We start from the raw sequence: 14880 nt of genomic DNA, 5'->3' as shown, positions 1-14880 counted from the left end.
ACTACCACAAATCTTAGTATAAGAATCAAATTTTCAATTATGATTATAATATTCGAGATCAAGTTCATAGAGTATGTACTAAAAGGTCCTTGTTAGCCTCAAAATCATTTTTTTTTCCACTTAAGAAATTTGGTACAAAATCACGATTTAATCCAACTTTTAGTGAATATTCTAATTGGTTATAGCATTTCAAATGATGCTGCATTTTGTTTATGTTGTTATCTATTCAAACCATAAAGTAAGTGAAAAGTTAGAAAGTGACTATTTTGTTAGTGAAGGATTTTCTAATTGAAAGGAAAAAAAAAAAGAAATTACATACTCATGTTGGTGGTCCTAATAGTGCACACAATAAATAAGGCTTTAGGTAAATAGGATGTCTGACCACCAAAAACAACATATTGAGACTTTTTTTTTTAAGTAGGATGTCTGACAAAGCATGAGTTAAGTACCGAACTTGATTAGGTGCATCGATTGATTGTATTCAATTTATATTACGATAAGGACTTGCATTCCATGGACATGATGAGACAGGTGATTAGAAGAATCAAGATAATTTTCTTGAACTTTTACGATAGTTATGCAACCATAATAAGGATATTGAAACATATATAGTGCATTTCATTATAGAGAAGTTGTTAGTATGATTATAAAAGATAGGAGTGATAAACAATTTTTGAATGACTATACATATGTATATCTATAGTAATAAAACAGTAATTTAATGGTGTATATTAAATGACCTGATTGAAAATTTTGAAATAATTGAGAATTTAAAATAATACTTTTTCTTTTTATGTTTTGTCTTTTCCTTATAAAAAATTTAAAACTTTTATTGGGATGCCAAACAACCAACCAATCCACTCTATTTTTTTTATTCTCCATTACCTATTTTCTCCAACTCCATCCACCAAATAAATTGCCTCAGCCTCAACTTCCCTCTTCATCACACAACTCCGGCTAGAAATGGCTTCAACGGCAGAGGGTACAACCATCACTTCCTCCGATGATGCCGCCTCCCAAGAACAACACTATGCTTATGCGATGGAACTGGCTACCTTATCGGTGGTGCCGATGACACTCCAAGCAGCTTTCGAGCTCGGCGTGTTTGAGATCTTGGCCAAGGCTGGGAATGGGGCCGAGCTCTCTCCAGCAGAGATAGCGGCTGAGATAACCACGACAAATCCCGAAGCGGTAACTATGATCGATAGGATGTTGAGGCTTCTAGCGAGCCACTCGGTGGTGGGATGCTCTTTGGCATTTGATGAAGATGGGAATGTGCAGAGACTTTATAGCCTTACGCCGGTTTCTAAGTATTATGTTCGCAATGAAGATGGTGTCTCGTTGGGTCCATTTTTATCATTGCTTCAAGATAAAGTCCTTCTCCATAGCTGGTTTGCTTGCTTTCGCTTTCATTTTCAATATTATTTCCCCCCCCCTTTTCTATGTCTATTTTTATAGAGTATCTAAGTTTTTTATTTTTATTTTTCTTTATTTTGTTAAAACGTTATTTTAAAATGGGAAAAAGTTTAATTAATTTGGCGTTTGGTAATCAATCATTGGTAATTTATTTTTTGTTTTTTTTTTAAATTAAGCTCGCAAAATTACTTTGCCTACAAGTTTCTATGTTTTATTATATTTACCTTTTACATTTTCAGAAATTAAGCTAAACTTTGAAAGGGAGATTTTCAAAAATAGAAAAATAAAGAAAATTATTTACACAAAATAAAAAAAAAATTTAATATTCTTTGACAGAGAAACTGATAGAAGTTTATCACTGGTAGACGTTAATAGAAGTCTATCAATGTCTATCAGTGTATATCAATGTTTTTTTTTGCTACTTCTATAAATAGTTTGAAATTTTTTCTATCCATGAAAATTTTCCACTTTGCTAGCTAAAAAAAGTAGATTTCAATTTTTTAGTGTAGATTTTGACTAGGAATTCAAGTGTTTCTAAAATCTTATTGAAAAACTAGGATGAAACCGACATAAATTAAAAAAAAATAAAAATGAAGCCGTTAGATAATGATTTCAATTATTAGATTTTGGTTCTTTAAAGCTCGTTTAATAACGTTCCTGTTTCCCGTTTCCCATTTCATGTTTTTAGTTTTTTGTTTCCCGTTTCCTACTTTTTAAGAACTAGAATCAATATGTTAGTTAACTATTCTTGTTTATTGTTTCTTGAACAAAAGAAACGAAAACAGAAACTTGTTTCATAAGTATTTCTTGTTTCTTGTTTCTCATTTCTCATTTTATTATTTTTTTTAATAATATAATATAAAAAAGAAGACATGTTATATATTAAACATTGAAAAAGAAATTATCAGAAGTTTATATTATCTAATACAAATAAGTCTCGATGCAAAACTAAATACAATAACAAAGTTGTATCTATCATTCACATGTTTTTAAATTTGATCCGCAATGTTATTTCTCACTCGAGCATTGTCTTAAATGATTTTGACTCACATTTAACTCGTCTATACAACTCGACAAAATTTAAAATTCAAGAAATAAAAAATATATTTAAATTTACATATTAAAATTTGAAATTTGAAAATCTAAATAATATATAAATCTAAATATTCTAACATTTATAATTCAAAATTAAATCAAATATAAATATAGAAGAGTTAAGAAATATTATAAATAACATCAAAAGCAAATTGTGATTTGAACCCTAGACTATGATTAGATGGACGAAAAACATACGAAATACTTTGTTACCATTTGGGCAAATGTATCGTTGTTAAAAATTGGAACGAAAAAGTATAAATAAAAATGACAACAACACAAACTACTCTTTATAGTTCCTTGAATTTGGTCTCATTTTCTAGAAATGTTTCTTATAATTTAGAAACAAGAAACAGGAACAGTTACCAAACAAGTCCGTTTCTTGAAAAATGAGAAAGAAAAATAGAAACAAAAAACGAGAATATTATAAAATGGGTCATTAATTGTTTCTATTTACTTTTAAACGACAAAAAACACAAACACATATATGTTTGATAATTATTTTTATTTTATTTGATAGGATCATTTTTAAATATAGAAAAATGAACCAAAATATTTACAAAATATAGCAAAATTTTAGAGTTATCAATGATAGGTGTTGCTAGACACTGATAGAAAGTGACATTTAGAGGCCATTTGGATTGAGGTTTTCTTAATCCCCAATAATTAAGGATGCCTGAAAATTATATGTCTGGAAATAAAATTACTGAGAATCAAGGATGACTATGTAGTTGTGCATAAGAAAACAATGCCTGTGAATAGTATGTGTGGGAATTAAAGATAACTAAGTTGTTGGAAGGAAGGAAAATTATGGTAGGAAGGGGAAGAAGTGAAAACTCACACTTCTCAATAGGTATGTAATTCCTTCACTTGTGTGGCAAAAAGATGCCTAGGAAATGCTTTTTCCAAGATAAATAAACAAAGTTCACCAACCAAACATGGGCTTTGAAGCCCATTCCCATTCCCACACTCTTTTTCCTCCATCCAAACGGCCCCTTATAGACATTGATAGAAGTCTATTAGTGTCTATCACCATCTATCATTGATAGTTCTAAAATTTTGCTATATCTTGTAAATATTTTCAACAGTTTTACCAATTAAAATAATTTCCCTATTTGATAACTATCTTAAGGTTGGTAGAGAGACTTTTTTGTGAAAGCAAAATATGCATGTGAAGCTAAAGAAATATAAGTTTATGGAGAGTTAATTTCTTCTATAGAAAAGTTAAGAGAAACTTTAGAGAGACAAATCATTTCGAGAGGGGAAAAAATTATGGAATAGAAATATGTATTAGAGATAAAAATGTTAAATGGAGAGAGTAATATTAGACCGAAAACATTATTTAGAGAAAGATAAAATAATAAATATTAGGAAGAGAAGAAAAAGTTAAAAGATTGAAAAGTATGTTATTTTAGGAAAATTATTTCAAATGATAAAACTGTTCAAAATATTTACAACATATAGCTAAAATTTAGAACTATCAATGATAGATGTTGATAGACATTGATAGACTTTTATTAATGTCTATTAATGTCACAGATAGACACTGATAGAAGTTTATCAGTGTTAGCATCTAGCATTGATAGTTCTAAAATTTTATTATATTTTATAAATATTTTGGTTTTTTTTCTATATTTAAAAAAGAAACCAAGAACAAGACGTACTAAAGAAATACATCAATAGAAACAAGAGACTCAAATCACACGTATGATAAGAAGAATAGAGTAGAGATGAAACTTTCTCTTCTAGTGCCTTGGAAGTCAAAGATTCGACCAGGACATTATTAATAAGAAAAAAGAAAAGAAAAAAATTGATAGAGAGAGAAAAGAATCCGTGAGAAAACAAGTTAAAAGGACGAGGAATAATATTAGATAGGAAATATTAGTTAAATAAATAAATGGAAAAACTATAGAGAGAAATAGTAGGACAAGTAAACCTAAAGAGCGAGAGATGTGGTACAATAAGAAGAAAAATTATAAATACAGTCATTTTAATTGAAATGAAGAAGGAGATATCTACTGCATGTTAAATGTTATTACGAATAATGTTATTACATTCCACAGAACATTTAAACAAAGATAAACAACTAGTAAATAGAATACAAAATATTGGTAACCCAGTTCAGTGAACATCACTTATGTATGGGGACAATGTACAAATGAAAGATAACTTCACTAATATAAATGGTAAACAATTACAACGTAGTACTTATCAGTAACTATAACATGATTATAGTGACCCTTGTAGAGCTTAATCACTCAACCATTCACCTAGTCTCTCCCTAGATGTGGGATTCCTTCTCTTGATGACTTAGGCCTCCAAGTAGTAAAGAACTTCTTAGGCTTCCCTTAAAATCGAGACTCACTCTCAACAAGACTTAAGCTCCATTTAAGTCATGAGAACTCCATCTCACTTGAACTTAATTTTCCCCCCTCAAATGAATACCACTCCACTTGAAAAGTTTAGGCTTCCCCTAAGCTTGAGAATCCCTTCTTCATAAATCTACTGATGAAAAGTAATACAGCTTAAAACTTGTAGCAACAAGATTTTTTTATCTCTTCAAAGATCACACAACACTTGTGACAAAATACCTCACAAGACAATAGCACGCAATATTCTTTATAAAAATGGCAAGCCCAAAACAACTGACAAAGATCCTTTGAAATATGCATAGCGAACATGCAGAGGAAAAGTCCCATATTCCAAAACAATCACACACAAAAGGCAAGGGATTAGAGAGTAGAATGACATTTCTAGAAACAGATCCCTATATAATATAAGGAATGCATTAACAATTTAAGTGACAACAACAAGACTTAAACAAATATTGTCAACACACACTTTCTAACAGAGAAATTAGAGAGTAGAATGACACAAAATAGAACAAAAAAAATTAGAGAGTAAATTAACACAAAATAGAACCAAAAAAAATTGATTAGTTGAAGAAGAAATTTTGAAAACATATCTACTAGAGAAACTCTCAAGGAAAAAGTCCAAGAAAAGTAATACAATTATCAAGAGAAAAGAGAGAAAGATATGGTAAAAGAGAAAGGTATAGAATTTTTTTTTTAGGAGAGAAGATGTTGTATGTATATATATATGTGTGTATTAGAGAGAAAAATGATTTAGAGAGAGAGGAATAGAAAAGGTATACAAAAGAAAGAGTAATTGTTTTAAATGGCAAAATTGCTGAAATAAATTTCAAATATTAAATGTCATTGTATATCATTGTCTATCACTAATAGACAGTGACATTTTGTTAAATTTATAAATAAATTAATTCATTTTTCTGTATTTAAAAAAAAATTATAAAGAAACTTTAGTGAAAATTTTTCTGAGAAAATATTAAAATTTTTCATTTGAAATTGAGAAAAGTGAGATAAATACACTAGAATAAAAATGAAAAAAAAAAAATAGAGAAACGAAAAATTTTGAAAGGCCAAAAAAATTTACCCAAATATCAGAGTGTGTATCAATTTAAAACGTTAAACTTTTTAGAAATTATATCGATTTAAACTTCAAACTAATAATCGTATGAATTTAAACCTTGAAGTTGATAGATATAAATTGTCATTTGCCAAAATTGAGAAAGTTGAAAGAAAAAGTTGAAGAAAGCAATCTAGTGTGTTATAATTAAGAAAACAAATAAGCATTCAAAAATTGCAGGAGTGAGCTGAAGAATGCAGTTATTGAAGGAGGACGTGCTTTCAATATAGAGTTCATGCCTTTTATGGATCCAAGATTTAACCAAGGCGATGATAAATCACACCACTATGCCCATCAAGAACATTGTTCAATCTTACAAAGGCTTTACAAATATCAAGCAACTTGTTGATGTTGGTGGTGGCCTTGGGGTCACCCTTCATGTCATCACTTCTACATATCCTTCCATCAAAGGCATCAACTTCGACTTACCTCATGTCATTCGTGATGCCCCTTCCTATCCCGGTACGACCTATAATAATTTTATCATTCCTATACGTTTAATTTTTTTCTTTGTTCATGTTCTAGCTTAGACTAATTAATGTTCGACGTAATATGGTTTTGTCGTTAAGTGACGAATAATTCAACAAATCGAATATAGCGTATGAGTCATGATGTGGAAGTCGGGTTGAACTAAAACTATGAGTTTTTATGTCTAATAATTGTAAATGACTTATCATATTATATATATATATATATATATGAATTGAAATTAAAGATAGAGCTTATAGAGGAGTGTTGATTGAAACATATTGTTGCTTATTTTGAGGGATAAGAATATGAATTAAAAGGAAATTAGATTGCTGATTACATAGTTGAAGAATGTTGAATTTGAAGGATGTATAAGTTCTGAAAAGGAAAGAATGTGAGAGTGAAATTTTGATTATGATTTGGGGGCAGGTGTAGAACATGTGGGAGGAGACATGTTTGAGAAAGTTCCAAATGGAGATGCTGTTTTCATGAAGGTTAGTTTTAGTTTGTGTTATTTCTTGCAATCACTTTTGTTTAAGAAACATATATTTTGTTCCTTGAAATTTTTTATATATCATGTTCTTTAAGATTATTCTTAAAATTATATACGATGATTATTGAACAACCTTTCCCTTTTAATGAATCACACTTCTAAGCATTCTAGTGGTTAGATTAATATATTTGCATAATAGATAATTGAATATTTATGTTTGGTGAGGGATTTAATCATATCGATACTTCGAATGGAGTAATTTAATGTTGTATCTATTGAGGTATATATGATTAGATTAGTAGTATTAATTACATACCTAGAAGAAACTATTTTAATCTCGAATTCACGATTGTTATTGTAGTGGATACTTCATGATTGGAGTGACGATCATTGCGTAAAATTATTGAAAAATTGCTACACTGCGATTCCGAACGATGGAAAGGTAATCATAGTAGACTCAATACTTCCAACAATGCCTGAGACCACAAGTGCAACAAAAGCAGTAGCCCAATGTGACATGATTGAAATGACTCTATATGAAGGAGGAAAGGAACGAACTCGAGATGAATTCAAGGCCCTTGCTACAAAAGCTGGGTTTAAACATGTCATATTCCAGTGCCTTGTGTCTAATCTCTGGGTTACAGAGTTTCTTAAAGATTTTACATCACACCAAGGTTGATGGGTTTCAAACATAATTATACTTCCTAGCGAAAGTTTTTGTGTGTGGTGGCTTAATTGCTAAGTTATTTTAGTACTTGAACTTCTATGTCTATTTTGCTGAACCTTTTATATTTTAGTGAAGATTATTATTTTGATGGCTTGTTTCACATATTGAAATTATAGGTATATCTTTTGAACTTTCTACATTGACAGGTATTTAAGACCACATACAGCGGATTAACGTGTCAACTTTTAAAATAGATCCATTTTTTTTTAATAAAGTGATTAAAGGAAAATAATAAATAACTAAGGTAGCTAGGATTTATACCGTGAAACTATTAAAAAAAAAATTACTTGTTTAACTACTCAGCCTAGCCTCTCTCTTGTCCATTCCAAACGTGACTTTTTCGTTGTTTAAAGAGAATATATTTTTGAAGAAGAGTTGACAATGGAGTGGAGCGGGACGGGGGAATTCTCATTATTTGGCAATGGGGCGGAACGTCTCCACAGAGTAAATCGAAACTCATTGTCGCTATTCGGCAGTGGGAGAAAATTTCATAAAATAACCTAAAAACGAAAATCGTTTCCATAGATGACCTCTTTTTAAAAACTTTTCTATGACTGATCTTTTTGCTATGTGAAATACCGGTTTTATTCCCACTTTTAAAACCTATTCTCGGCCCTCCTACCTTCTTCCTCCTTCAACGATTTCTTAAGCGATTGTATTTAATGCAACACCAACATTCCACCAAAATATTTATTTTCAATTAATATTCTACCAATATCATTTAATGTTATTGATATCAAAAATGTGGTAAGTAATGGAAGGTTACTCTTAGTCATTCACTTTCAGTTGAGCTCCCCAACTTCTTCTCCAATTGTTCTCTCATAGTTTCACTCCCACATTCTCATTGTCGTTCGCTTTCATCGATCGTTCAGTTCATTTTATCTTTGGATATAGAGCAAGATCATTTGCCAGAACCAGAAACGGAGAGAATGTAAGTGTTTACAGAGTATTTTTCTTACAAGATCGCTTTCATAAAGATAGGAGATCGCTCATCGTAATGTAAGTGATCATTTAGTATTATATAAATGATCTCTTACATATAACTAAAGGATTTCTTACATTAATATGGACGATCACTTAGAACTTACTAGGCGATCACTTATAATGTACTTGACGATCTTCAATAGTTGTTTGGGCAATCTCTTAGAACTTGCTGGCAATTGCGTATTACTGACTGGTCGATCGCTTACTTTAATAGCAATTCAAATCCAATTGTCAATTTTCCGATTGTAGATCAATGACACTACTTCATGTGTTTGTACGATTTGGTGGGGAATGGGACTAGTCCAGAAGCAATTATGTTGGAGGTCATATGAAAGGTTTGAAGGTCATAAATGATATAATGCGTAGTGAATTAATGAGTATTCTACATCAACGATTGAATATTGATTCGGATATATTGGATATACACATCAAATGTCGTTACAATCTATTGGTCCTACCTCCCCCAATTGATATAGTCAACAATAAAGATCTTAGCTTCTTTTTAAAAGGTAGCGATGCATCCCAGATACCGTTGTTTGTATTCGTTACACCTCAAGAAAGTCATGGAGTAGACACTGATAGCATGTACCAGCAGTGCAATCCAACGATTCAAACCATTCCAACCAATCAAAACATTGGGTTTGCAACCATTTCAACACATAATATTCCCATCATGTCTTCACTATATGAGAATATTGAACCATGTAACCTGGGAGACGATAGAAATGAAGATTGGATTGGTCACAACATATAGATGTACTTCATAGATTGATTCTTACCATGTATACAGACAATCTTCGGAACCACAAAGAATTCTAACACCTTCCATTCATGTTCCAAGCCCACTTGCTTGCATCCCACCAGTGATGATGCCTTCAATTCAAATGAATTCCACCATTCCAACCCAACCATGTATAGATATATCCAGACCATTAGAAGACCCATCATATGACAACTTTATCACAATACCTCACGATTGTCTAAATGGTGATGATATAAAGGTTGGTCAGATTTTCTTTTCAAAATATGACTTATCAGTTAAATTGTTGATGCTTGTAATAAGAAAAAACTTTGACTACCTTGTAAAAATGTCAACAACAAGCTTACTAATGGTACAGTGTTCAGTTGAAGAATGTAAGTGAGGGTTTGTGCAAAAGATTTATAAGGAAGTGATTCCTTCAAAGTGACAAAGTATCTGAGTGTTCATATATGCACTCTTGACATGAGAATGAGTAATTATCGACCAGTAAAAGATGAGTTATTGGAAATTTAATCAATTTTAAATACAATCAAGTAGGTCGAAAATACTGCCCAAGGGATATGATTGAAGATGTTCGATGAAATTATGGGGTGAATATAAGCTATGACCAGAGAGTACGCATTGGTGTACCTACAAGGATCACCGAAAGAATCATATGCTCTTGTTAATGCATATGGCGAGCACTGAAACTTGCAAATATGGGCACCATCTTTGAGGTTGAAATAGAAGACGAACAATACTTGAAGTACATCTTCGTGGCATTCGGTCCGTGTATTAGGGGATTCTTGAACTGCATTTGCCCTGTAATCGTTGTTGATGGCACCCATTTGCATGAGAAATACAAAGATATGTTATTAATAGTAACGTGTACTGATGAAAATTAATAATACATATCCTATCGCATTTAGTATTATAGATGGTGAGAATGATACATTGTGGACTTGGTTCAAGACTCAATTGAATGCTTTGATTCAAGACATTTCAAAATTAGTGAGTATATTAGATTGTCACATCTCTATTGGAAAGGTTGTCTCAAGTATATTCCCTGAGGAAATTCATGACCTATGTATATACCACATTTAGAATAATTTGGTGGACATATTCATGAAGGAAATCTAAATATATATCCTTTGAGTGGAAGCGGATCGTTCCAAATCCCATTGAGAATGAACACAAACACAATACAGTTGAAACGGAAACGATTATGCATAATCAGAAATTATAGCATGCTACTTAAAAATAAAGATACAAGGGGATAGAAAATGCAAACCTTTGAAGAACTCTTCTTCAAGTATCCCTCAATCAATTTCCAATGCGTCTAAAGAAGCACTCAAACGCAACAAACGGAACACGATCTCAATGAATGTCTGAATGAGCCTTGATCTCAATCGAGTCTAACTCGATCCTCGAATAGAATTAGAACACCACCACAAGTGTTACCTTGGTATTCTCGGTGTGAGAATCTAGGAGTTATGGGCTCTGTGTGATCTTGGATTGAGGAAAACAGGATGTAGACGATCGAGTAAGTGGGAGATGAATCTATCTATCATATAGACAAAATAATCGATCGTTAGCAACGATTAAGCGAGTAGTTATCGTATAGTAAACTCGTAGCTCAATTGTGTATGCTCTATATGTGATCGTTTAGTAAAACACTTTTACTTGATCGCCTTTTTTTTGTGAGATTATTCCGAATGAATCATCAACTTCATTTTGGAAAACCATTTTCCTTTTTATCTCACAGTTACCATAAAACTTCCAATAACCTCCCCCTCAATTCGGTTATTAGAGAAAAAGAATAATTAATTATCATATAATTATTATATTATAAATAAATATGATAACCAACTTATCATATTATATTTATAACCTATAGTTTTAATATTTCATCATATCAACATATAAACCATAGTTCTTTTTCTATTTTATGGTATTTAATATAAATCATGTTTATATTAATTCCTCTAATGATAATGTATTAAATACATCAAATCAATTATATCACATATAATTTAATTTCCTCTTGTTAATTTGAACCCTTCAAACTAACCCAAAATTTGATTCTCAACTTGAACCCATTGAGCTACCAAGGGGACCTTATAGACCTATAGTTTGAAGCTCTAACAATACGTGAATAATTTACTAAACTCTTTAGTAATGAGATCTATCATCGTTAACTGTTGGTCACTTCACTAAAGACCTACAGCTGCACTCTTAACACTACAAATATATTTCTGTGTCCATTGGATATAACTAGTCAATAGTGCAATGACACTTCACAAATCGCTCGTAAGTACATCTTGGCCAATTTACTGTTTTGCCCCTGTAGTTACATCTAACTCCTTAAGTACCACTAATTTCTCTAATGAACAATAAGTAATAGTCCTACTATGACCGAGTCCTCTCTTCCAAAGAGAGGATGTGGCCACTATGTTCAAGACCCAGAATCAGCCCTTAAAAGAGTAATTTATCTATTTACCCCTGCTTTAGAGAAAGAATGAATTCCGTCTTATGTAGCTGAGTTCCTAGCTCCCCAATCAAACGAATCTCCAAAATGGTAGGCTTGTTGAGTTGGAAATCTGGCCACTCTCACCCATACAAATCAAAGGACTGCCCTCATGAACAGAAGTTCCCAACTCACTCAGAATTAAGGTCATGTCACCTATGGTCATCCTAGTGAGATGTAAGTCTCAATTATCAACAGCGTTATATTAAGAGACTAATCATCTCGTGCTCCGGTCTTATACAAACTCTTTGTATAGGATACCCCCACTCGCATGTCTCCACATGAATGGTCAGGATTAGACCATTTATAGAACTTTACAACACTTGTAATATCTACGAAGCGGGTCGTATCCGTAGTATAAAAAAGATAAGGTCTCCCTCCTTTATCCATCTATTATAGACCATTTAGGTTATTACTTTAGGCATGATCCACTTGTATGTCTCACATACTGCTTATGTTACATGAAATAACCACGGATCTTAGTTCATTAGATTTGAGTAAATGCTTATAAAATAACATTTATTTTATTAATAACAATATGTGTACAAAATATTTACAAACTACGAGACAACAGGGAGAATTAGGACACCAATCCCAACAATCTCCCACTTGTCCATGCCTCGGGAGACTAATGTACAATACATAAAAATAGTACAATATACAATAAACTAGGGCATACTCTATACCCCAGTAACATCTATCACTTGCCCTAGATAAGTTGTTGCATGTCTCATAGACCCAGACTCTTCATATGACCCTCAAACACTTTAGCCGTGAGAGCCCCTGTAAATGAATTAGCAATGTTGTACTCCGATGCAATCTTCATGACTATCACATCACCGCGATGCACAATCTCCCTAATCAAATGATACTTTCTTTCAATATGCTTGCCTCTTCGGTGACTCCGAGGTTCCTTAGAATTTGCCACAGTTCTGCTGTTATCACAATAGACTGTAATCGACAAAGATAGATTTAGAACAACTTCCAAATATATAAGGAACTTTCTAAGCCAAACAGCCTCTTTAACAGCTTCACAAACGGCTACGTATTCGACTTCCATATGGAGTCTGCGATGCATTCTTGCTTGATGCTTTGCCACACTATTGCTTCTCCATTCAGAGTGAACATTGATCCTGATGTCGATTTTTTAGAATCTTTATCAGTCTGAAAGTCAGAGTCTGGGTATCCTGTAAGAATCAAATCCTTATCTCCATACACGAGCATATGGTCTCTCGTTCTTCAAAGATACTTGAGAATCGTTTTGATCGCCGTGTAATGATCTAATCTTGGATTAGACTTATATCGACTAACAATCCCTACTGTATAGAAAATGTTAGGTCTGGTACATAACATTGCATACATGAGGCTATCAACAGTCGATGCATAGGAAATCCACCTCATTTCCCCAAACTCTTGAGATGTGTTAGGACATTGTTCCTTAGACAAAACAATTCCATGCTTGAAAGGTAATAAACTTCTCTTAGAATTCTGCATCGAGTACCTGATCAACATTTTGTTAATGTACGATGCCTGAGACAAGGCCAACCTTTTGTCTTACGATCCCAAATCATCTGAATCCCTAGAAAAAACTGCGCCTCTCTCAAATCTTTCATTTAGAATTGGGTGGCTAGTCATTTCTTAATGTCAGTCAGAAAATCTACATCATTCTCAATGAATAGGATATCATCCACATACAGCACTAGGAAAGCTACTGAGATGTTGATGATTTTCTTGTAAACAAAAGGCTCGTCAACATTCTGATCAAAACCAAATGATTTGATTGCACTATAAAATCTAATGTTCCACGATCTAGATGCTTGTTTCAGCCCATAAATGGACCTATTAAGCTTGCATATCTTTTGCTCTTGATCTGGAATAATGGATCCTTCTAGTTGAGCCATGTAGATGGTCTTCTCAAGAGTACCATTCAGAAAGGTAGTCTTGACGTCTATTTGCCATATCTCATAATCATAAAATGTGGCTGTAGACAAGAGAATCCTAATAGATGTCAACATGACAACAGGTGAGAAAGTTTCCTCATAGTCCACTCTCTCGACCTGGGATAACTCTTTGCCACGAGTCTAGCCTTAAAGGTCTACACCTTTTCATTTACACCTCATTTTCTCTTGTAGATCCACTTACACCCTATAGGTTTTACCTCATCAGGTTGATCCATAATTTCCCCTACGGAATTGAAATTAGACTTCATTTCCTGATTCATGGCTTTAGTTCACTCATCTTTGTCAACATCCTGCATTGTTTGCTTATAAGACAATGGATTCTCAACTCCATCATCAGACATGATGTTTTGGGCTTCAGTCAAACCCATGTACCATGCTGTATGATCTTAGATTGAGGAAAACAGTAGGTTGACGATCGAGTAGACGATTGTTGAGTCTGTCTATAGTATAGACAAAATACTCAATTGTTTAGTGAACTAAAGCCTATCGTATAGACTTTTTTACTCGATCGTGTAGCAACAATTAAGCGAGTAACTATCGTATAGTAAACTCGTGGCTCCATCGTGTATGCTCTCTATGCAATCGTTTAGTAAAACACTTTTACTTGATCACTTTTTTTTGTGAGATTATTCTGAATGAATCATCAACTTCATTTTGGAAAACCATTTTCCTTTTTATCTCATAGTTACCATAAAACTTCCAATAACCTCTCACTCAATTCGGTTATTATAGAAAAAGAATAATTAATTATCATATAATTAATATATTAGAAATAAATATGATAACCAACTTATCATATTATATTTATAACCTATAGTTTTAATATTTCATCATATGAAACATATAAACTATAGTTTTTTTTCTATTTTATGGTATTTAATATAAATCATATTTATATTAATTCTTCCAATGATAATGTATCAATTACATCAAATCAATTATATCACATATAATTGAATTTTCTCTTGTTAATTTGAACACTTT

At 32.2% G+C, this 14880-nt stretch overlaps 1 pseudogene across 1 annotated transcript; it reads left to right on the top strand.

The window, feature by feature from the left end:
• The first annotated feature begins 595 nt into the window (after positions 1–595).
• On the top strand, positions 596–7785 carry LOC120089696 (isoflavone 3'-O-methyltransferase 4-like; annotated as a pseudogene). Its single transcript, XR_016524199.1, has 4 exons — positions 596–1391; positions 6178–6459; positions 6895–6959; positions 7320–7785. The product of XR_016524199.1 is annotated as an isoflavone 3'-O-methyltransferase 4-like (transcript).
• Positions 7786–14880: the final 7095 nt, after the last annotated feature.

Source organism: Benincasa hispida, chromosome 11 (genome assembly GCF_027475165.1).
Source record: "Benincasa hispida cultivar pf3 chromosome 11, pf3_genome.v1.1, whole genome shotgun sequence".
NCBI lineage: Eukaryota > Viridiplantae > Streptophyta > Magnoliopsida > Cucurbitales > Cucurbitaceae > Benincasa > Benincasa hispida.
The sequence above is the reverse complement of the archived record's forward strand: the minus strand, read 5'-3'. Positions and strand labels throughout refer to the sequence as shown.